This window comes from Cyphomyrmex costatus, unplaced genomic scaffold (genome assembly GCF_001594065.2).
Source record: "Cyphomyrmex costatus isolate MS0001 unplaced genomic scaffold, Ccosl1.0 scaffold254, whole genome shotgun sequence".
Lineage (NCBI taxonomy): Eukaryota > Metazoa > Arthropoda > Insecta > Hymenoptera > Formicidae > Cyphomyrmex > Cyphomyrmex costatus.
The window spans coordinates 489810-514865 of NW_017276629.1; the positions used below are offsets into that span (position 1 = coordinate 489810).

A 25056-nucleotide genomic window follows, 5' to 3' on the forward strand; every position below is an offset into this window, starting at 1 on the left:
CAGAGGATTAAATTAATTTCTAGAAAAAGCAATAGATGAGATGATCAATTTAGACGATTAATTTTTACAGATAGGAATTATCTAGTGTCATTTTGTTCCGTATTTGAAGAAGTGAAGTCTCATATTTTTCCATCCCGATGTGCAGTTCTAATCTTAGATTGTATGTCTGGATTAGTGATTTCGACTTAATGTCAGTCCATTTATATTAGCAGCATTAAACAAATTATAAAGTCGTAAAACAATATTAGTATGCAATTGGGTGTCTTCTACTCCCCCCCCTTCCTCTAACTTTATCACATTCTATTCTATATAATATATAATATTTTACAGAGAAAGGTATTTGCATACTTCATCATAACAGTCAATATTATTGATCTCTTTGCAAAAAACTTTATAAAATTTCGTTTAATTTATTAAGTATTACTAAGTAGTACATATAAGTATAATACATTCGTAGACAATATTATCATAAAGTCTTAATAATTTTAACATTACAGTAGGAAATTTAGTACAAATATTATTTGTTAAATGAATTCAATAATGAAGTTATGTATGAAGTATTGTAGAAACTATTATAATATTATGAAATTAAACTTTTTCAAACAGCGCTTTAATAAGTATAAGCACTTATTATGAAAACAGTGCCTACTAATTTCAAATGTTATAGATTTAATTTTGTTATTTCTTGATCATTGTGTATAAAAAAGTTAAATTAATGCAGTTAAGAATTTTATATAATAATATTTAAATGGAAATAATAATAAATTATTAAGATACTAAAATATTTTTCACGAGAGATCAACATATATAAATTTCTACGTTTCTAATTACAGGATTAATGAGAAAATATTCATCACAATTGCATTTACTCTTTAATGAGTACTGTTTTCATTATTTCCGCCTTTTATTCTTAAGCAAAATGGAATTTTAACGCTTTAATTTTTTTTCAAGGAGAAACAAATTAATTTATCGTCATTTTCCAGAAGACAAAAATAGAACAGGAATATTAACATTGCAAAATGAATTCCTAATTTTCTCAGGAAAACAGAAACCAAGTATTAAAACTTTATTTTTGTCTATAATACAGGACGATGTGAACACAATGTTCCCGACTAGCAGATTTCTTGCAAGATTTCGCGAAAAATACATATAATTGATACCTTGGTCCAGCAACTTTGCGATATAAAGCCAAGCGATCTTGATAACGGCTACACGGAAGTTCTTGCCTGTTACGTGGTAAGAGACCGTACGTAATTTTCGATGTCGTGTATCACAGTGCGCCGTATATTGCATGCACATAATGCACGCAACGCACGCTCGTCGGTTGCACTCTCGACCGAAATTCGTTGTCGTAATGTTGCCATAAATGGTAGGATATCGAAACCGAACACGTGATTGGAATGACGACGACGTACGTCATAGTCATAGATATACGTGTACTAATTAGAAAGGACAAACAAGCTTTTAGTAATTCTTGGGGGATTAGACTTAATCGCTTTCGTATTACAAGAGAGTGACTATAAGAATTGATACATCATATTAGGTGTATTAAAAAGAAATCCATTATTTTTGCATGAAATTTATTGGAAAAATAATGGATTTCTTTTTACTACACCTAATATAAAACTTATATCAATATATTTATTATAATACCTAGCATTATTTGTTTTACAATAATTGTTTGATGGCAAATACTTTTCTAATTATTTAGTAGTTATTGTTACTCATACTTATTTCATCTATTTGACTAATATATTTTTTAGCATACATATTCTAAAATACATAATTGATTTTAAAATAAATACAAAAATATATATATTTTTTCTGAATATAATTTATTAATTCTATTATTTTCCTTTGTTAATAACATTATTTTGTTTCACACATTTACTTATGATTGAAAATTTATGAGTCACTTACAGCGACATTCCGTGTAGGTTATCTCGATCTATTTCCAATAAAGATATATATATATATATAGGTAATTAAACATGATTAAAACAGCATAAATAATAAATTATAACCGCAAAATTAATTATAAATTAAAACTAGGTAAAAAGTAATTTCAAATGTTAAAAAATGTAAAATTGTAATATTTTACTGATGTAAAGTATTTACTAAAAATCTCTCACGTAATTTTTATCATGAAATAATATATTAAATTTAATAAGCAAGCAAAAAAAATTTCAGAGGTCAACATCGTGTACATATTGTGTTAAATTTATCGAATACGCAAAATACACAAATATTGTAAAAAAATAAAAAATAATTACTATTATACTAAAATTCCATTAAAAAATATAGGTACAGTTAATTAGTGCCTAAGTTTAAGAATATACATATAGTTAACAAGTCCTAAAATACATAATATAAATTATTGTAGTTAATTAATACTTAAAAATTTAAGAAAATTAAACAATCTCCAAATTAATTTCTTAAAATAGTGTAAGTAGATAACAGAATGTTTTCAATGACCTTGATCCCTTTTGTGTAATATCTATGCAGATAACTTGTATACCACGATAGCAAAGAAAGAATTAATCATTATGCCGACGTTGACGCACGAGTAATGTCGTAATGAGCTTTGGTCGATACGCGGCTGGAATTGTGAGACTCACTCGTTTCTCATTGAAACGAAGATGGAAAGGGTGGGCCGAAAGGATCGTTTCGACGAGGAGGAAATGACCGCGATCGTGACCGGCTTGAGAACGATGATTGTTCGTGCTTGACCGATTTAATGGCCGGTACCTAACGATATAATGTCGCGTTAAGTCGGTGTCGCGCGTTAAGTAACAAAAGTGTGCGCCTCCGCGTTATTCGTGTGAAATGTGAAACACAAATGTAATTAACGCTGACGCGTTTCGCGGTGGCGCCGGCCGAACGCCAACAAAGTCGCGCCCCAGCTATTTACGAGATTAAGGGCACGGATGAAGATTAACGGGGCTGCCACGTGTATACGTGCTCGAGTTTCGGTAGTCGTCGATTATTCCACGGCAAACCACCACTTGAGTTAATGCGCCACATTCGCAAACTCTAAAGTTCTCGCGCGAGAAGAAATTATATGCTTCAAGTTTTTCTCCCCTTCCTTCTCTTGCTCTTTTTCCCTCTCTCCATCTTGGCGAACGTCTTAAACTATTACTAAGAGATATTAGGTACACATTCACTGTACATTAATCGCTGCAGTAAGGTTTCGTTCTTGCTGCAAGTTTTAATGACGAGGAGAAACCGACGAATCTCGTCAGAAGAAATTTATCGATCGTACTCTAAATGCGAGGCTAAGATTATATAATAGTTGCCAATGCATCTTCTTTACATTTATGCTTTAAGAATTCTATCTTTCGAAACTTGGATAAATGAAAATCAAGCTGAAATGGTTAAACTTATAAGTTAAAAATAAATTTTGTTTCATTAATTTATATTACAAAATAAAACCCTGCACATCCAATTCCTATTGGTCCTTTTATCTAATTATTGTTCAATAAACGAATTAATTAAATCGAATAAATGAAAATTTGCAGAAGAAAAAGTACATTAAGTATAGGTATATCGATACTTTTATTGGATTGGAACGAAGCTTATAGCGTTACAAACTTTACAATTTAAGCTGTAACTTTATTAATGAATAATTTTAAATATAATTTAAATTAAAAAAAAAGGGTTTTAAAGCTACTTTTAGATCTTTACTTTTAAAAAGCTATTACTTTTTGAGTTTTTATAAATTTGGAAATTTTTATATATAGAAAATTACGAGCACACACACAAAGAACAATTGCAAAAATTTGCAATTTTCTAATTTTAAAGCTTAAAGTTTTCCCTACAAAACTGTTTTTTATTGTTTCTCAAGTTTTTTTGTTAATGAGTTGTCGTGGATTAAATAAAAGTAGTACATTTTGGCTTCGATTATTCATTATTATTTTAACTCCGTTAAAAATCACTCATGCAAATAAAAAAATAAATTCTTAAAATTAAAACTTTACTTTATCGAATATTACAATTGTTGATTTTTTTAAAAAGCATATAGAGAGACATAATACAAATGAAATAACGCTACGAACTTTTGTCCCAACTTAATACGATATAATTCACATCTCATTAATATTTAAAATAAAGTTAAAATTAAAAAGTTAACATTTTTACTTTGCGCAATACTATTTCTTAAGAGTAACGGATAACGATGCGAGGGAAAGAAGCTAGTGCGGGAGTTCAGAATGGCAAAGAGATTACAATTGCTAATAAATCTGCTTCTTATTGTACCTTCTTGTTACGTTTGCTGTTGGTGAACTCGGCAATTAAGTAAGATTGTTACTAAAAAATTAACATATTTGACCTCACAGTTGATTGTTCTTAAAGACATCATTAAGAGTAAATTTCAATGATAGTGCTTCAAGTACTTCAACGATAGTGTATTTAAAAAATGGAACTGTAAAGTCGCGAATGCAGTTACCCCACGGTACTCGAATATGATAATCGTCAACCATTATAATTAGGAAGTCGTTCATTATGATAATTATTCTATTAACTTCTCTATTATAAAGGGAGATAATAAAAGGGAAGTGATTGACTATGCTTCAATCTAAAGCAAATTTTTATTAAAATTTTGCAAATTGTTTTAATGCGCAGTACAACGACAAAACTTTTTATTAAAAAAATTCTTATGTGTAATTTAATTTTATTACAAAAATTTTTGTTATTAAAATACACTAAAAATATTGCAACCCCACGTAACATTATTACATCTTTCTATAATAAGAGATTCTTCAACTTATTTTATAGCTATTATTAGGGAAATTTAATAAAGGTAATAAAAGTAAACGCTTCAATTTATTTTATGATCAATATTATGGAGCTAAGAGCTTTCCGTAATAGTATTATTATAAATGACTGTTTTCCATGAGTTTCAAGATCACTTCAAACTTAAGGACGACACGTACAATCATACATGAATTTCATCACGAAAGTCACGCCAAACTCGCAAGCACAGCAGTTGCTGCGTTTCGCATTTCACATATACGGTTGTTACCTCTCTGAATTTCACGAGGGAATTCTGATTTTTTGAACAAATCTCGGATTTTCCGGTTGACAGAAAAATCTCTAGCTAGCGTTCCATATCTAGATGACCTTTTTCAAGCATACTCGTCTATATTTCTCCGATTTCGAAAAGAAATCTCCGGTAGAGAGAACTACATTTGATGATTTTTTTTTCAAAGAGAACCTACGAGAAGGTAACAATTTTTCTTCAATTTTGAAATAATATTATCTCGAACAAAAAAGCCATCAATCTTTAAACGTAATAGAACGATCAACCCTCCCGAATTTTGTGGGATATTCCGATTTTCAGTTCTTTATAAAGGTATTTGGAAAAATTCTAGTTGGAATATTATTTATCTAGCCGACTTAACATAACGTAAATTAGTATAGAATTCGTTAGTATTATATATTAATAACTGTTTTTACCAATGTAAACTAACTTTAATCTCGGTTCAACAAACTCTTCATCTTTTCTTAATTTTTAGAAATAGATGAAGGAATTAGTCGAACCAAGATTAAAGTTAAACTATACAATGATAAACAGAACATTGATAAACTTTCACCCATCTCCGATTAATTTAACTAACGGTTAACTCGCAGTAATAAATTATTATTGGATTTTATTAATTGATTTTAAATAAGCAAATATTATACTCATACAGCTATATATCTGATATATATTTAATTTGTTTAATATTATAAGGAATTTTTGTAATTCCACGCATACCAATAAAAAAAAATTCGAATTTTTTAAAATTGTGTCCCGATAAAATTTAAGATTGATTTTTAAAATTGGCTGATCAAAAATTTTCCACCGTACAAGAAACACTAATCCCAAGATAATACCCGTGATTCTACAGAATACGTCTGTAAGCGTTAATTCCTTCCAGTGAGCGGAACGCCTGTACCGTCATCCGTACGTGACAAACGCGCACGTAAAGAGTATTTATAGCGTAGCTGGCATAACATTATCGTGCGACCGATCGGTGCCGGCAACCACAAAGAATTAACACCGGAACGTCCGGCCGCGCGCGTTGCATTGGCGGTTTGCATTGACATCCGCATCACACGCATCGCATTGTCGTCCTCGTAAAATGCGCCGTGGCGCGCGACACAGTTTGCGTGTTTATGAGGAGAAAACTGACGTATGCGTCCACATATGCAGCTCCTTTTGTCTCTTTCGCTCAGTGTTCTTCAGCAGCTGCGGCCATTGTGCTCTTGCCGGCATTTCCGCATTATCTGCGCACTGTTCCTTTTAACAAAACGTTGTTTCCGCTAATGCAGATTAAGTGTATCGGATTCTCTCTGCTTTTCGTACAATAGTTACAACGTAAAAATGACGATTCGATGTGATTCAACGATATAAATCCCCCGAATTGAAGGCGCAGGTGATTAAAGAGAATACGTTTAGGATATTTTCAGATTATCGACTTACTTTTACTTTTCATCTACTATTTCTATTTTTGTCGTTTTGCATATCGTCCTGTTCAGAATGATTATCATCAACCGTTATCAGGGAAAAAAGAATTTAATATTCGACAAAGTATAACTTGTAATAGCTATTCAATGTATGGTGAAATAATTTCAATCAAACGTTTGATTAATATAACAAAAAATATAGTCTCAAAACATATACCATATATACAACTTTTTGTTTTACTGTGTAAAACATATATATATACAAATTTTTAAGCTTTCTTTTTCACGCAACGTATTGGTTGATCTTTGGCGCCATTTTTTTTCCTCGAGTAATTTGTCTCCATATCGCTCTCGCAGAATCGAGTTTGTTACTCAACTGTGTAAACACGTAACGTGATATTGTCGAGGAAGAACAGTACCGGGGAAGAGCAGTACCTAAAATAGATATTTGACCGTACGCAGCTTATCGATCGCTTGCAAAGGCCACAATATTTGCCGTGGCAAATAAGACGGAATTTTTTTCATTTCTGCAATTTTTGCAGTTCAGTAATGCGTTACGAAATGGACAAGGTACGGCAATTTTTCTCGCCGCGCAGAAGCAGTTTTACAGTCAAGTACGCTATTAATAATAACGATGTCTATTATTAATAGGGCACTTGGCTATAAAACTATTTTTGTGGCGTAGGCGAGGAAAGTGTCGCTACCATGTGTAAACGTTACGACATACAATTTATTGCTTCGACTGTAAAGTGCAGGAAAATAAAACGATATAGCGATATTTCACGATAACGGAAAATTCGATCGTCCAATATACAGTCAATTGTTGCAATCGCATATATTGCGTTAATGAAATCACAGTGAAATCAGCGATTGATACATTTCTCGCAATTCGAGAATATTATAGAAATTAGAATAATTGTTGCAAAAATCTGTGAATGGATATGTAAATTATAAATTAAATTACGTTGTCGTAAATTATATTTGACTTTGTTAGAGAGCTTTTTTTCTTTAATCTTTTCCTTAATATTCATTCAAAAATATTTTCATGTTGTGATATTCTGTTTTTCAGATTACATTACGTTGTCGATATTTGATTTTTATGAAAAAGAATAAAACTATATTAAAAATGAATAAATTGATTTACAAATTTATAACAAAGTAAATAATGTGGCGTAAAGATCTTACATTTTGTAACAGATATAAATTACTTCATTAATTGCAAAAATTAATCTCAAGTAGAATTTACTTCGTTTTATATTACTTCAATTTTAAATAAAATTTAACTGTGCCATAGTAATATTTAGTCATTCACTTATAAGGATTTAAGAGATACCGGCAAAATTAGACTAAGAATTAATTCATTTCATATTGTCGTCACTAGTTTTTGCAGCGACGATTGAAATAAATCGTGGTCAGTTCTAAAAAATATAGACATAAATGTATACAAAAATTATAAGCAAATGTATAAATAAGTAAATGTCTAATTTATACTAAAGCGTATAAAAGTAACAAGAAATAATTTTATGCTTCGAGACAGAGAATTTCTTATTCACTAAACGTGCCATTGCGATGGCACGTCGACAATGCAATCAAACGGCAGCCTATCTGTTTTTATTTACCGAACTTCGTCATCGTGGAGCGATGAAAAATTTCTTAGAAGCGTTGCCTCTCGCCCTCAAAACTTTCTGAAGGCCGTTATTGTACACGCCGCTGAAGCCTCTGGCCTAGTAAAAGTACCGTAAGATAGTTTCATTAAAATTTCCTGGCAATACCGCGGGTACGTTCTCTGGAAAGTACGGCGAAGTGAGTTTCAACGATGTGTCCTCCTTAAAGGCTTTACGGATTTTGTTGTATTAACGGCGACAGTGAAACTTAATCCTGGACTAATTCCAAGATTCCGACAAATAAGCATCTAATCTGTTCGACTTTATGCACTGTTCGAGCAACGTGTTCACCTCTTATTTTTTCCAGAAATCTCATTGATATCATTATTTTATCAAGTTATACAAGGTGGGCTACAAAACCTAACGAGTTCTTAAATAAAATAACAATATTTATATAGAATATAATTAAATATTAATTTCTTGTTATAACAATAATAAATAGAATGTCATTTGAGTATGTTTGAGTGGTTCAGTAGATAAAACATCTCAGTAAACGCTCAATGTTTATTACGATTAGTTTCTACCTTTTGACTACATAATAGAACATAATAGAACAAAATAGATTGGTTCAGCAAAGCTACAGCTTGCTGCGCGAGTTCAACATCTATAATTAAGATTTGATGGATTAACATAAAAATTATCTGTAAGCAATTATCAGTGTGCTAATTCAGCTAATTCTTTGCTACAATAAAAATTGCTAATGTAATAATTAATTTTCTTCATTACAATAGCAAAAAATATGAAGCACGTTTTTTTGACATACTTGACTTTTTAAATAAAATGACATTATGAAATATTGTTATTTCATTTATAATACGTAATCATAAATTTTTAATACGAAAAATACAATTAGACAAATCTTAATATGAAAAAACTGGTTTTTACTATTAAAAAAATCGTTTAAATAACATTTATAATAATTATTAGTAATAATCTTAATATATAGAAATAAATTGAGAAAATATTGCTAATGTTTGTGAAATAGTATCTATCGTATTAACTCACGTCATTTTCGCGACACAGAATAGTTCATAAACAACCGAAAATCTTTGTAGTACATACCTCTTACCATTTCGAGCGTGCGAGAAATCTCATCTAATGCTATTCATAGTTAAGCAGCTTAATTGCGCACGTGAGCAATGTTCGAACTAAGGAGTGTACAACAGCATAATGAGCGGTGAATTTATGCACTATCGTTCTAATGGGAGTGCCTTTTCGTGGACCGAAACGACCGACCAAGCGAAGACAATGAAAACGACGATACAATGCCAAGACCACGGGGGTGTTAACCATGGTGTTTCGCTTGCGTCGTGAACAACGTTAACATAGTTACGAGGTACACAATAGTGCACCAGCATGAAATGGAAGGCAAATAATCCGACCGGCGCGGCGGGCCATGGGAACGTTGCAACGTCCGCTAGCTTCGAATATTAAAGCGATAACAACCTCGAATTGTCTCGATAGTGTTGCACGTGCAACCGTGGAATTTATCACGCGGATTTGCGTGGCTAAGATACACAAAGGCGTGAACGAGTACACGTTTTATATAATTACAATAGTAAACTCGCGTAGCGCATCTCGCAATTCTTTTAAAAAATATATATATCGTATAATCTTATATTTCCTGAATATATGTTTTTATTCAGTGTAGAACTAGTCATATAGCGTTTCAAAATCGTAAAAAACAAGAAAGCCAATAAAATTCATCTGATACCCTGCGCGTGTTAAAGCCATTTTCAACTGTGCTCCAGAAAAGAGAGGATACAAGATTTTCCTCTGTATCTTTTACACGATCTCGTGTGAAGAGGAAAATCTTATAAGCTGGGTGTGGTAAAATGTACAATCGCCAAATATAATACGATAACGCACTGGTGTGTACAACATCAGTATTCGTTACTTTTGTCATTCTCATTCATCATATCTGTATGACACGCTACTCCGTGATGATTAATCAAGCAAGCTTGCGGATTTCATATGAAATGCCCTGCTGAGCTAACCAGTAAAATATTGGTTATCCTATGAAAAGTGATATTAATTCATTGTTCTTTCACCCGTAGTGTTCATTCAAAAAATTACTTCCTATTATTGCTTAATTATTTTCAACTTAACTGCACATACCCGTGTGTATACGTACACGAACGAGTTTAGTAATTCCCTCCTGAGTTCTCCAATCTAAAGAAGACAGATCGAGTCGCAGGCAGTAATAAACGTGACCTGATCACGCATACTAATCTCATTGACCTAAAAACCTGAACTACTTCCGTAGTAGGCGACACGCACGTTGATTAACTTGATAAAGCTGTATCAAACTAGACGCGAGATCTCACTTATTTTTAAATAGCCTATTTTTTTCTTCGCGAAATAAATGGAAATATGACTGGAATAAAGCGTCTGTATAATTTACATGTAATCAAAAGAAAACGTTTTTCATAGTCAAAACAAACAGATAAACAAAAGAAATATATGACGTTATAAACTATAAAGGGTGCGTTCCATTTAACACCCACAACGCTCGCAAAATTATTTTATCCTCGTTATTTATCAAATGTCTAATAAGGAAAAACGATGCTCATGAGCGTTGCGAGCCTTAAGTGGAACACAGCCATAGTAATATAAAACATTACCATTATAGCGCGCGCGATTGGATAGAATTAAAAAAAAAGATATAAATCTGTATTATTATATTCAATTAAAAAACAAAAGTATTATCTCACTTAATTTCAATTACATTAAAAAAATATTATTCTTCATTATTAATATCTTATTTACATTTTGATTATACATGTATAAATAGATTATTAATGATCAATTACAATTGAACGGTTCAAGTAAATATATCTAGTTTAAATATATTAACTAAAATAGTAATTAATAACAAATCATCATTATAATATAACAGTATAATAATATATAAAATTTTTAGAAATATTATATATTTATAAAATGGATTTATATGTGCTTATATACAAATTATTTTCCAGAGAAATAAATGATAAAAAAGTGCTTTGATTTTAATTTTATGCTAAATTAAAATTGAAATCGAGAGAATATGCTAAATTTCTCAATTTAGAAGTATCTTTTTTCAAAAATATCTTGCTGTTTATATTTTTGAAAATTCAATATTGACTATTAACAACTTTAAGAAAACATTAATTTAATATCAAATTGAAATTTTGAGAGAAGAAGGTTCACGTGAGTTCAAGTATATGATAAATATTTAATTCAATTACATTCCAAAAGTTTATTTCGAGGAATACTTTTTATTTTTCAATAAGTTATTAGGTATGTATCTATTAAAAGAAAATCAATGAAAAAAAAAATGTATGAAGCCAATTATAATTATAATTAATAGAAACGATTTTGTACGTAATAAAATCAGGAATAACAGAGATACCTTACGATACATTTAACTAAATTTCAAAATCTCAAAGTTTCTCGCTAAATAATAACGCTGTTGGAATACAGTTGTCTTATCGCAAAAGCACTAATTAACAAAGTACATTTGCTGTGTAAATTTACTCTCCGTGTATATTATCGAACCGCGTGGGCAGATTAGGATGCAAAATGCATGTGGAATAGCGCGCATAAACTTTCGAAAAACAAATCAAAGCGCCTCAATATAAACGAAAAAGTCGAATGTTGCTTCCGTACCAGTATGCGAATTGCGTCAAGTAAAATAAAACAATTTTCCTCTTTGAAGTTGCATACGAAGTTTCTAGTTCGCAACAAGTACGCGGGCAAACACACTGATGACAAAATAAGGAATGCAAACAATCCTTATGTCTTATAATTTTTACTTTTATAAAGAGCTAAAATTCCACAATTGCTAATTAATTCTTCAACGTTTTATATTTTCATTTTGAGTAATTTATTTAAATTTCTTCATGTACAGCTGTCATATTTCATTTTGTTCTAGGATGGATGAACGGATTATACATGCAAATGAAAGAAACAGTAACTTACATTACTCTAATAATTTATTAGAATTTAATATTTTAGTTAATTAACTATTTTAGTTGATTATCTAAATTAACATTTTAGTGATAATTAAAAATTTAATATAAATAAACTTTTAAATAGTAACAAAATGTACAATATATCAATTAATTATATTTAATAAAGTTAAGAATTAAATTTAATAATGTATTGTATTATAATTATTTCTTGACATTTGATCTTAGTCTCCTAAAATAATAAAAGTGACCAGTTAATTTTTTTCCCTTGAAAGTGTTTTCCATAAAAACGTAAGAGAATTTGCATGATATTTTATCCAGTGAATATGCAACTCTCTTTCTCTCTACTATATGTATCTGTCAAGTTTTAATTAAAAGTAGCTACAACTATTACTACACACTTTTTGGTTGCTTTTAATTAAAACCATCATAAATCCCACAAAAATTAATCTACCATATCATCGCGTACTAACTTTTTACATAATATTTAATAATTTTAATTGAAATTCTTCAAAAGTTTTAAAGTACTTCACTAATGAGTCCGCGCATTTTTGTAATCTAATAAAAAAATATTTTATGGTCTCTGAAGCTTAACATGACTTAAGGCTAATAGTGTATCTTTTGAAAAAAAGAAAGCTACAATATACATACTATATAAGATGCAGAGAGCATTATCAAAATGAATAACATTCACGGATTATATTACATTTTAGAGGTACATGGATCAATCAAATATGTGCATACAAAATTAAATGGTAAAAGGATAATGCTTAATGTAAAATCACACGTGATTTGATATGCCAATCCTAATGATGTATGTAATGGCAGGTGGTTGATAGAATCACCATTGTTATACAAATGATGAGATATTACTGCGCTTGAGATCGATCGTCAATTCAAATTTATCTATTTGGAAAAATAATGTGGTTGATTGCGCAACGGTATCTATTGAATTATAGATTATTATCGAGTTATAATGTATTGATAATGAAATTAATGTATAGAAAGTCATAGTGTCTAATAGTTTTTTATTGTAATTTAGGAATCTCCGTGAAATATTTAAAAATTTATATCATTTAGCTTCTGTTATATTTTTTACTTAAAATATAATTTTTTAAAATAAACACTATTTATGTAAAAAATATATTTTAAAAAATATTTGAGTGCAGTGGTATATTTTATGAAAATCGATACAACAGATCTTTTAATGTTCGAAACGGTCGTATTTCAGCTTGGACGCACAATTTTATCCGCTTTGGCAAACGTGAAAAAGTACGAAAGTAAATAGGTACGAAGAACGGTGCAGAACATTTTTAATGTTCCTTGCGAAAAATCTGCTGAAATATTCCGTCTCGCATATTCATTTTTTCCACCCACATTTTCACTTTATATTTATATATTAAAACATCCGATCTTATTGTATTCGATCATATTTAATGTAATATAACAATAAAATAACCGCATTTATTGATTACAGTAGAGAACATGGCTCTTTAATTTTATATCATGCTTCTACGTCTACGAGCATAAAAACCAAATGAAATGACTTTTAAAGATCTTTGTGCATACCGAGAATGACCTCATTTTACAAGGGTTTAAACTGACGTAATTTCAGTAAAATCAGAATTATAAGCATACATAAATTATGTTTACATCTATATTTCATGTTAATATCACGATTTTTCCACCTGTGTATCACAAAAAGTAACTGACTAAAATTATGCAATTTTCAGTTCATTTTTCTAAATCTCATAACAGAAGCAAAAATTCAACGCATAATTATAAGTTTTCCAAGTATAGTATAATTTATTTGAAAATATATGATCTCAAGAGTATAACATACTGAACATTCTATATGCGACGGGACACAACAGGACACAAATTGCAAGTCGATAGCGTCGATATTGATAGCAGTTGAATTTTCAGCAACAACCGCATTTGTTATTCTTTCGTTTTTCTCTCGGCTATAAATTATTACTGAAGAGTTGTACTTCGATGGACATTAACATGAATTGCCAACAATGCGATGGCCTCGGGCGTGCTATTTCTCATTGCAAATAAAATTGCAATTCTAATTGCCGTACGCAAGCATAGGAAGGCATTAATCTTGCGATGTTCTCACCGTATATTTTTTATATGGAATCAAGATTAGGATATAAAAAAAGATCAGGAATAAATGCAAAGCATTTTCAGTATAACAAAGCTCAATTTTAAAAAGAACTTCTTTAAAAATTTTTGTTAATTAATTGTAATTTGTTATGAAATAGATATACGTTAATCAATCAAATTTTAAATGTTATTATCTATAAAAAAGGTTTTTTAACAAATTGCAATATAATAGTGTTGCCTATAAACATATATTTACTCATCGTTTGTATTTTTTTGTTGAATTTCTATTTCTTATATATAATTAATATTTTTTATGATAAAACATTATATTTTATGATACAACATTATCTTACTTCTTGCTTTAAAATATTAAAAACGTAACAAATCAGCTATACAGGGATTCATCCATTTTTTAGTGAAAAATGACAATATTATCTTTTTTTATCAGAAAAACCTTTGAGATATAAACGTAATAAAAATTTCACTTCTACATTTTATCTCTTACACATTACGTTTTAATATTCTATCTGTCTCCGACTATAAACTTTCTAACGGAAGTTTTCGATAGCTCACGTTTCCGCTTTTAACGTGATTCTTCAGTATATCTCTATAGGAAGATGTGGATCTTCAAGACGTATCGACATACCCGATCGTCACGTTCTGCATGACAATTGAGTAGAATTATATTTCGGTTCCCTCGTGGAGTTATCTCAAAAAATAGCCCTGAGCGAGCCTCTTATGAAAAGTATAAAAGATGTCAGAAGACGATAATAAAAATCAGTTGATTTATTAAATAAAGAAATCATAATATGGGGTTTTTAAATTGTTTCAGTTCTATCCCTCTTTAGAATAACAATTTTTTTTCTTAAATATGACATATTTGTGCAACAAATTATGACTTGGAAAGACGATTGATTTATTAAAGCGATATCAGAAAGGAATTTGAATATATAACAAAAATAATATATATTACAATCCTGTAGATCATAACATTCGTAACCAATGACGGAAGCTTTGATTCTTATGGTACAATATACATGGTAATTGGTAGTCGAGATTTGCGTAAGGCATCCCCGGTGAATTCGCGTAACATGACTGGCTCATTAATATTTCAAATGATAATTCGAGAGAACAATGTACCTAGGACGTATATATCTTCATAACGATGGAATAACTGCAGTCGCGATTGCTTTCGTCCTGTAATAACGCAACATTATTTAGTTCCCAGTATTTCGTTGGATTTAAATCGACGCGATTCGAATTATACGACTTCTGTAAAGTATTACAGAATATTCTGTGAAGTATTACTTCTACAAGCGTAATTGCGATGCAGCAATAGAATTCGTCATAAATGTAATGTGATGGGTCATCTAGATCCATATTTGTATAATAGATAAAAAGACTCGCGCTAATGTGCTGTCACATTATTGACAATACATACTGCAGAAGATTAATTGATTCCAAACCATAATCGCGCTGCAAAGACAAAAACTTTATGCTTTCTCGTGCTGAACTTTATTAGAAAACAGTTTACTATTAAAAGAAAATCAATTATAGAGAGAGGAAAAGTATAATAAATATTGAAAATAATTTTACAAATATAAAATTAAACGAAAAAATATAATAAGTATTTCTCTCCCTAATCAATCCTCTTCTCTTTCTCTTTGTATATATTACTTTCTTTAAAAAAATCAATTTACCTAGTTATTTTCAAAATATAGCATAAAATTTGTGACATAATATTTTCATATTTTCACGCTCTCCTGGTTTTGAAAAGCTAGTGATCACATTCTGTCAATAACACAAATTTTGTCTTGACACTGCGACATACGTTGAACTGCACGTTATTGCAAAATCATACTCCCGATTTTTCCACGATTCATTTACACGTGTCAGCACGGGACAATCTAGAAGCGACCGCAATTTATGCTGACAACTTCTCGTAGATTTTTAAAAACATGGGATTAAATACCTACATATAACATCCGTTTAATTACGCGGCATATTGTTTGTGGTTAGCAATTTGTTAGATAAAAAACATGTTTCTAAACCACAATGCAATGTTTAACTAATCAAACCAGCGATAATTAATTTTATTTCGTCTGAATACGTTATTTCCTTATCGTTAGTCATAATCGATATTAATTGGCAAAATATGAAAATTAAATAAAGACATAATTTAATGCATAATTCATTAGTAAATGGAGCATCATTCCTGTGTAACAATAAAACCATATCCCACAAGTCCTAACTATAAATCGAAGTTATTCCTGATATTTGCAAATAATCTATATACAAATATCATTTCATATCTATATAATTAAATTGTTTTTCAATTGAGACCAACGTTGACGTCAATTTTAAGCGATCGATAAGTATCTCCGACGTTTATAGAAATTTGCGCTGTTTAACCAATATGGCAATACAGAACCGACTTACGCCGAAGAGTCTATTGACAGACCGTGTCTGTTCAAAAGTTAGCTGCGAATTGTTACGCTTCGTGCCTTCGTGGACGTCATTGCAAGCCAAAGTTTATCTAGTTCCGTGTAGCGGCATTATTGCTTACAATATCCTTCGCAAAATTAAAATTATACAAAATTTCAATGCATTTCAAATGCACATAAACTGAAATTAAATTTCTAAGATGTATAAAAAAAATATCGGATAATATATATTTCTAAAATATTATTCTAAAATAAAAATATGTTTCAAAAATAGAATTATGTTTTAGAAATACAATTTACATATGTAATTTTAGATTTTTCCAAGTAAAAAAACAACGCATTCACTTTGAAACGAACGAGAGTAACATTCTCTCTTTCTCGCTAAATAACAGATTGTTTCGAAATTACTAAATTTTTCACTATCGAGGGTACGCAGCTCGAAACGTACGACACTTTTCAGATGATCGGTGACACGATATTCATTGTGAAGAGATACTCGTGAATGCAACCCAGGCTGCTTTACAAACGTGTTAGAAATATCTCCGGTGCGAGGTATTTCCCCTGTCGAGGCAGCAATAGCCGCGGCAGCGAGATCGATAGCATACCGGAGAATCGGGACACGTGTACAAAACGTTTTAACTGTCACACGCGGAGTGTACGCAGCAGGCCGTAAACATATAAAAATATATAGTATAAACTGCTTCGTATGTGTGAACTGATCGTATGCGTGAAAAGCGGCGTTCCGTGTCATCGACGCGGCTGTCTGACCATAGATAGGATTTTCTACTGCAACTCTGTATTCTATTATATATTCGTGCGACTATAGATAACAGAATCGCAGCGGTTAACGATACAAAGTTGTAGTCTGTACACGTCAAATACAGTATTCAATAATTTGTGCGAATTTACAACGTTGCAATCCTTAGCACGATTAGCGTAATCTAAACGATGATCAGATTATTGTTGAAAGCACACGGAACGTTCTTCGGAAAACATGAACGTGAATTCATTGCTACAACTGCAACAGAGTTTCATTCACCCGATTATAATCGACGTTTTTGTTTATAAAAGTTTGTATGCCAAGCAAAATAAATATATACACATGGTATATTAAATGGAACATTAATATTTCTCGTAATAGTGTTTATAATCTTTTATTATTAAAGATTTTTCCCATCGTAATATCAAATATTACGCTACCAATTATTGTACTGCAGATATATCACAATTAGGAAATTTAACTAATAAACGAAAAGCGAGTACGAGTATCGCGCATACAGTACATAGAAACTAATAAAGAACACGGTCAATATTATCAACAAAATACAGAATACACGTAAACATATATATTACACAACGGAACTTTAATGTAGAAACGAAATATATGACACCTCGTTAATTATTGCGCAGTTTTCGTAATTAATAGCATAACGTTCGGCTTGTGTGAAATAAAAGGAAATAACTTAATTAAAAAAGAGCGGGAGTTATGTGCCTAATAAATGTAAAACGCTATGTTTTTGACAATAACATATTATTTTACATGTTATCTCAAATTCAACATTATAGGCCATGTAACGTGTATGCAATTTATTCGTATTGCATGATTATATTTAAAATTAAATGGTACGACTACTTAATAACGACTTTAATTTGCACTACTGTATTCTACTTACGACGTAATAAGACGTTCAAAGATGTGACGAAGAGATTTAAATTAAAATTAGAACTTGCATCCAAAATATCCTTTCCAAGTAATATTATTTTCATAATACTGTAATTCACATTCATGAATTTGCTTTTGTAAGAGTTACAATATAGCAGCGTTGAATTATGTAAAGCAAGGCTCAAAGACGCCCAACAATTCTTTACATAATATACTGCATATGAAGAAGAATATGACGTTCTATTATTATTTAATTTAAATATAAAATGGACGAATGCACTTCGCTTCTCTTTGTATCGAAACAAAGTTGCATCTCTGAGGGGTCTTAAAAGTGAGTCAGTTGTTAAAAAGGTTATCTTCTACTTATAAAGAAAATACAAATCGCCACTTTGGGATTCACTTTATGTTTTTACAGAATAAAATAGATGGCAGAAAGCAAAGGTAAAAAGCAATTGTTAATGTATACTTCTTCTGAAGAAAAATACACATTGTAGAAGGAATGTTTGTTGTTCTCTCGTGTACATAAGAATATCGGAGTAGAATCGGTAAACATTATAGTGACGTAAATAATCAACGAAACTTTTGCGAACAGATGCAAATTTACGAGAAACAATTTGTCGCCTGCAAGAACAGGTCACGCATGGACACGGTAAAAGGATGTTAAACGAACATTCCATAAATAGAAAATTCAAACTTTTCTAAACTGCAGCTTGGCAGACTTACCAATGTAAAAACCCGACACGACAATTTGCGGACTGCATATGTAAAATTGTAAGGACATTCGAAACACACTACTACTATGGTTAATCTGCGTAACTAATTTCTCACTTAAAATTATAAGTGAAACAACACTTCCGTCGACATAAATAAGCTCTCGTCGTATTCTTGAGGCTGATTTAACTCGCGTACGTGCGAAATCGCGAATGCCCAATTTTCACGTGGATAAAATAGAGAATTTCGAAATTCGGAGAGAGAGATTTGCGTGTGTACTCTTAATAAAGATTTGTGGTACTCTATTTTGTTACTCGATCAGCTCGATATTGAACTTTCAATTTGCCAGACCGGACGCGAAACTTCCGTGCACAACCAATAATAAACAAATATATGGCGGAAAACGAATTAACAACAATTCGGTACCTGTCCAAACGTATCGCACAACAAATTATAGTAACATAAAATAAACGAAAAAAAATCTCTAGTCGAAATTTGAAGCAGAGCAATGTGATTTAATTAATTCTGTTACTCTTCAATTCATAATTTCTGTGACGCTTGATGCACGAAACATTTATACATAAAATTAAACTTTTCTTTGTGGTGTAAATTCTACTTTTTTTTCGTTATATAAAGTTATCAATTGCCACACCATTATTATAGTTTGTCTTCGACTCGCGATTTAAAGTTGTAAAGAATCCGGCCCTTAAAGGTTGTGGTGATTTTTATCCCTGAGAGAATTATAGCGAATGTTCAAGAGAATATGAGTAGACACGACTTTCTTCTTTATGGCCGAGAAAGTTTTCAGCTTTCAATTGCTTGTACTTGCGATAACTGAAAACTTTCACATTCCCATTCTGCGTCGTCTGCTTCAACATACATGTTGATATGTCTAATAAAAATTTAAATTTAAATTTAACATTTAGAAATTTATAGGTATAAGCCTAAAAATATAGATATAGTTATTCGATCGAGATTATGCTACAAGTAATTCCGTTTCATCAAGTTAATATTTTCCATCTTTTAAATTTCTCGAAATCTTTCTTGTCTACCTGTGAAAAGAGAGAGAGAGAAAGAGAGAGACAGACAGACAGACAGATTAGAATCTCTTACGAAAAAGTATTAACTTGCACGAGAATTAATCAATAAGAGGATTTAAGGTCTGTTTTGACGTTCGAAAATCGGGCACTAAGTATCTTCATCTCACCCGAACCATGAAATCCTTTCAATAGTTCGTCCAATCGCCTCGATTTCGGCTGTCTGATGAACGTGTCAACACAACCACGATACCAAGTTTGTCAGTATTTACATACATCCCTTTCAATTCCTCGCCTAAGTCATCCCTCGTCCCAAAGTCGAATTCAACGTTCGCATGCGATAAAATGGTATTCCAGTAGAATATCCAGATACTTCCAACCGCCATACAATTCGTTCGCGTACATTCGTACGCGGGGAAAATGCATAAAACATTTCGCGTACAGTCAGTACCGGTGGATTACAAAACAAATACGGAGGAAAAATACTGATATACTATAATAGAATCGAGAGAGGCATGCCCTAAAATGATCTTTATCTGAAATATACAATATATTTTATCTCCTGAATTAATTTTTCTTGCAAATAAAATACTAAGGTTTTCAGAACGTCCCTCGATTTCATTTCAATTATAGCCTAAGCATTTCAATTATACCCTAACAAAATCTATATATACTTATTATATTATATACAATAAACATATAATATATTTATATATCTGTGAACTAATTTTGCTTTCATATCAAATTATAAGTAAATTTGAAAAACTAAAGCAATACATAAATAACACAAATAAATAAGAAACTTTTCAGTCAAAACTTGATCTTAATGTTAATACATTTTATAGTTTTGCAAACTATGCATCAATTATTATATATCGGTTTTAAAACGCAATACTAGACTGAAGCTGAAATAATAATATCACTAATATAATAATCGATTCAATAATAATAAATAATATTAATAAGCATTCTACATGCAAACTAGACAATTTTGATTATATAAATTAAAATTATGATTATCTCTACTAAAATTTTAATAAAATCTATTAGAAAATTCTGATTGTCATTTTAATCAGAATTATAATTAATACAACCAGATTCTTTTTTTTCTCAATGTGAGGTCTGACATTTAAGGAATCATTTTACTCAAATATTGATAAAAAATCTCATAATGCTGCGCGTTTTGTTGTTCTATTCTATATGAATTTTTTATTTACAAGAAATAGAACGCTGTAATTACGTCCATTTTACGATGCATCGTGGATAATCATCAATCATTACAATCAGAAATTTTGTTCGTCTCTACTAATATACTCGTTTAAACCATACATATCACATTAATTCAAGTATGCTCTTCCTTCTATGTAGTCATAATAACCAGATACATAGATATCGTATTACTACATACGTAGTAATCAAACTCTAACCAGGATCACACCTAAATGTTCTATGTATGTATTATGCAATATTTGGGACATGTAAAGGCTACATACTAAATATTTGATTATAGTAACAGAATTTCTGTTTATTCCAAAATTATCTTAACTAAACATATCATGTTAATTCTCCCATGATTGTTTTCCACGTAAGATATTAAGTTTTATTTATTAAAGATTCGTATTAAATGGTTATACTCAGAATCGTGTCAGTTCTCGATCAGAACCAGTTTCTCTGAATAACAATGATAAGCACGTCAATTGTTCATAGTATTCTATGTTGAATACTCTACTGTCTGCGTAGAGCTGCGTCGCATCGATTGACTATTCGTGCACGAATATAATGTTGATCGTGTGCTCCGCCGCCTGTTTATAGAGCCACGCGATACGCGAATCAAATAATGAAATGGATGGAACCTGCACAGCATAATTAACTGATTTTGGCGAGAGATTTGATTAGTCGTGCGCGACTCGGGGGACGAATTTGCACAGGTAATGAAGTACGTCATTGGCCGCTCGGTGCGAGAACGAAGAATTATCGACTCGAGTCGAGAGCATCTTTCCCTTGTGAATTTGCTACATCCAGAATTGAAATGGATCCACACATGTGACAAGTTGGATTCTAACTGGTTTTCTAGCTGTCGAAAAGCTGTGCCAGTGAGAACGCGTCGAAATATTTTTGCTCCAAAAATTCGCAGAAATCAAATCCGATTTTCAATAAAGCGCTAATATTCAGATATTATCTTATCGATTTTATTATATAGTTGAATAAAAGATTAAAAAATGAAAGACTAACTGGTATTATAATCCACACATATAATAAATCTAGATATAATTATTATTTATAAAAAGTAATATTTTTTTTTAATTTTATAATTCAAGAATGATGAATAAATAATGTAAAATAATGTTCTATATTTAACGTCTAGTACGAAGTTTTTCTGGAAGAATATTTTGAAGAATATAACATTTATATAACATCTATAAAATATACAGGCAACATTTATTTCATTTCCGAGTTGTTGCCAACTTCTTTTTACGTTCCGAGAAAACCGTTCAATTTCTTCATCGTCGTTAAGATTTTCTTAGCGTATTTTACGGCGTTGGCACTGTGGTTCCATCAAGTTTGCGAGCCGTTTTTCAGAATGAGAAGAATGACGGGAATGGCTCTCAAAGAGACAAGGAGAATCAGTCGAAACTAGGTCTCGGAAGAAATTCGCTGAACTTTTCCATTGCGCGCTGCGTCTTGTACGGGTATATCCCTAAATCCGTATCAATCATGGAAAATAGTTTACGCGCATAGACATTTGAATATACATAGCAAATCGTATGCGTTGCATAATACATTATAGTATGCAACTGCATACGTTTTCAAATATGGCGTATTTATCTATATATATAGCATCTATAGATATTACAAAGGCGTGGAGAGAATATGAAGGAAGATATAAATATTCAAGCCAAAGGGATTTATTCTGGAAAGAGTCTATGATAAAGATTTATATAGGAACTTTATGAAAACATTTTAAAGATATGCAATGCTTAAATGGAATAAATATATGTATCTATTATATAAATATAATACATTACTAATATTTTAGTATATGCGTCTTATTTCAATGTCTTACATCAATCTCTTATTTCATTCAAATTTTGGAATCAAAATTTTTTATAAACAACTTTCTTTTTCAATACATTTCAGAGAGAGAGAGAGAGAGAGATCATTATTCTAACTTGTGGAGGAAAAAAAGAAACGTGTTGGTTTATATCCTCTAAAATTTTTAAGAACCAAAAAATTGACCTGTAAAACCTCTTTAAAAAAGTTTATTGCATCATTAGAAATTTATGACATACTCATGTTTCTGCTTGTCCGTAGTTCTTCCTTACAGACGAAGGAAACCGCTCAAATTTCCCCGTCATATATTTCTTTCAAAATATTCTTTGACGTACCTGTGACCTTCTCTTAATAACATATGGATTAATCTCTTTTCATTTCTCTCTTTCTTTCCTCTTCTCACATTCTTGAAAGTACCTAGGTATAGAATGCTGATCTTTCACGAATTTTACGACTCTTTAGAATTTTATCTATCGATTTCAGCCGTGGATAAATAGAAGCTGCACGAATTTTTCGAGTCGTAACGCGTCGCAAGAGCCCGTCGACTATTTCCAATTACGTTTCGTATTGTAGTTGCCTGTAACGAGTATTCCTTTTACACGACTATTCTCACTGATAGTTCACTACCGCATCTGCCCAATCGATGATTGGACGATCGAAGAAAAGAATCAAAACGCGTTGCAGATACATTGTTCGGGTATAGTAAAGATTCTAGAAGTCTGTTTTCTTGAAAGTACATACGTATCAACCCCAGTGCAAAAAATTTCGAGATGCATATAAAACGAACAAAGCTTTATCAACGAGTTTTTTCTCTTTCTATTTATTTCTAGAAACAGTAATCTTCAAAAAAACTCTGCGCAATTTTCGTTTAGTAAGTATCGCTGTCATGAAAAAAATTTAAGAATTTCACATATAATTCTAAGATGGAAGCAACCTTGATTAATTGATAAATAATTAAAATTAATTACAATTATTATTTTTACTCTCTTTAATTGATCAATGTAACGAAGTCTTAAAATTCACCGTGTTATCAAGAATAATAAAGAATTACTATATTAGAAAAGTAGCAGAACCAATAACTCGATTTATGAATATATATTTTCAAATTAAAAGAATTTATAAATTGATTTGAAGAATTCACAGAAAAAAATATATGTATAAATTTAACTGCAAGTTCGCTCAGTTTTGTAGAAACCAGGAAATGTAGAAAAAAATTAAATCTTGATTAAAAGAAAGTAAATAGAAATGAACAAAAAGACAAAAATAAGTGTCACATTACAACTTCTAATTAAATCTACTATATTCCATAAGTAAAAATACATTGTGAAAAAAGTACTAATCTTTATAATTGCAATATTATTCTTCTCTTTCGATATATACCTAGAGTAATTTGTGGTACTAATTGTTCCATTTATTATTTAACTATTCTATTTGCACTACGTATATGTATATGTTTTAAGTTTTAGAGTTTATATACGTAAAATAAAATACGCTCACATTTACGTCTAATACTTTAATTATTTACTGCATTATTTTAAATATCTTTAATATTTAAATTCAATTTGTTCAATTTAATTTAGAATAAATTTATGTAAAAAAGAATACCAATTGTTCTTAAATCAATTTTAGACCAATAAATAATCGGTATACTTGAACTAGAAATTGTATAAATTCATACAAGAAATATTATTAGACACGAAGAACCGCCTTAGTCGAAAATGGCATTTTCCACTTGAGTGTGTTAAATCTCTTTTAGTAGGTTACTTCATCACCTGTTCTTCAAAACATAAAAAAGAGGACTTTGCTCAAACATCCGGAACATAGGAAGAAACTGAAGAAAAATATAAAAAAAAAAAAATTTTAATGTATAATATTACTTGGATAAAAATTAAATCTCCCTGCCAAATAGTATACCCCGTTTTTTATGACGTCGAGAAATAACCCTTCACTATCAAATGTCAAGAAAGGCCGGTAAAC

General features: G+C 30.7%; 1 protein-coding gene across 1 annotated transcript in view; it reads right to left on the bottom strand.

Annotated features, from left to right (window-relative positions):
- The window catches only part of Nca (neurocalcin homolog), a 154335-nt gene that overhangs the window by 39871 nt on the left and 89408 nt on the right, over positions 1-25056 (bottom strand). The gene's annotated exons all lie outside the window — the stretch shown is intronic.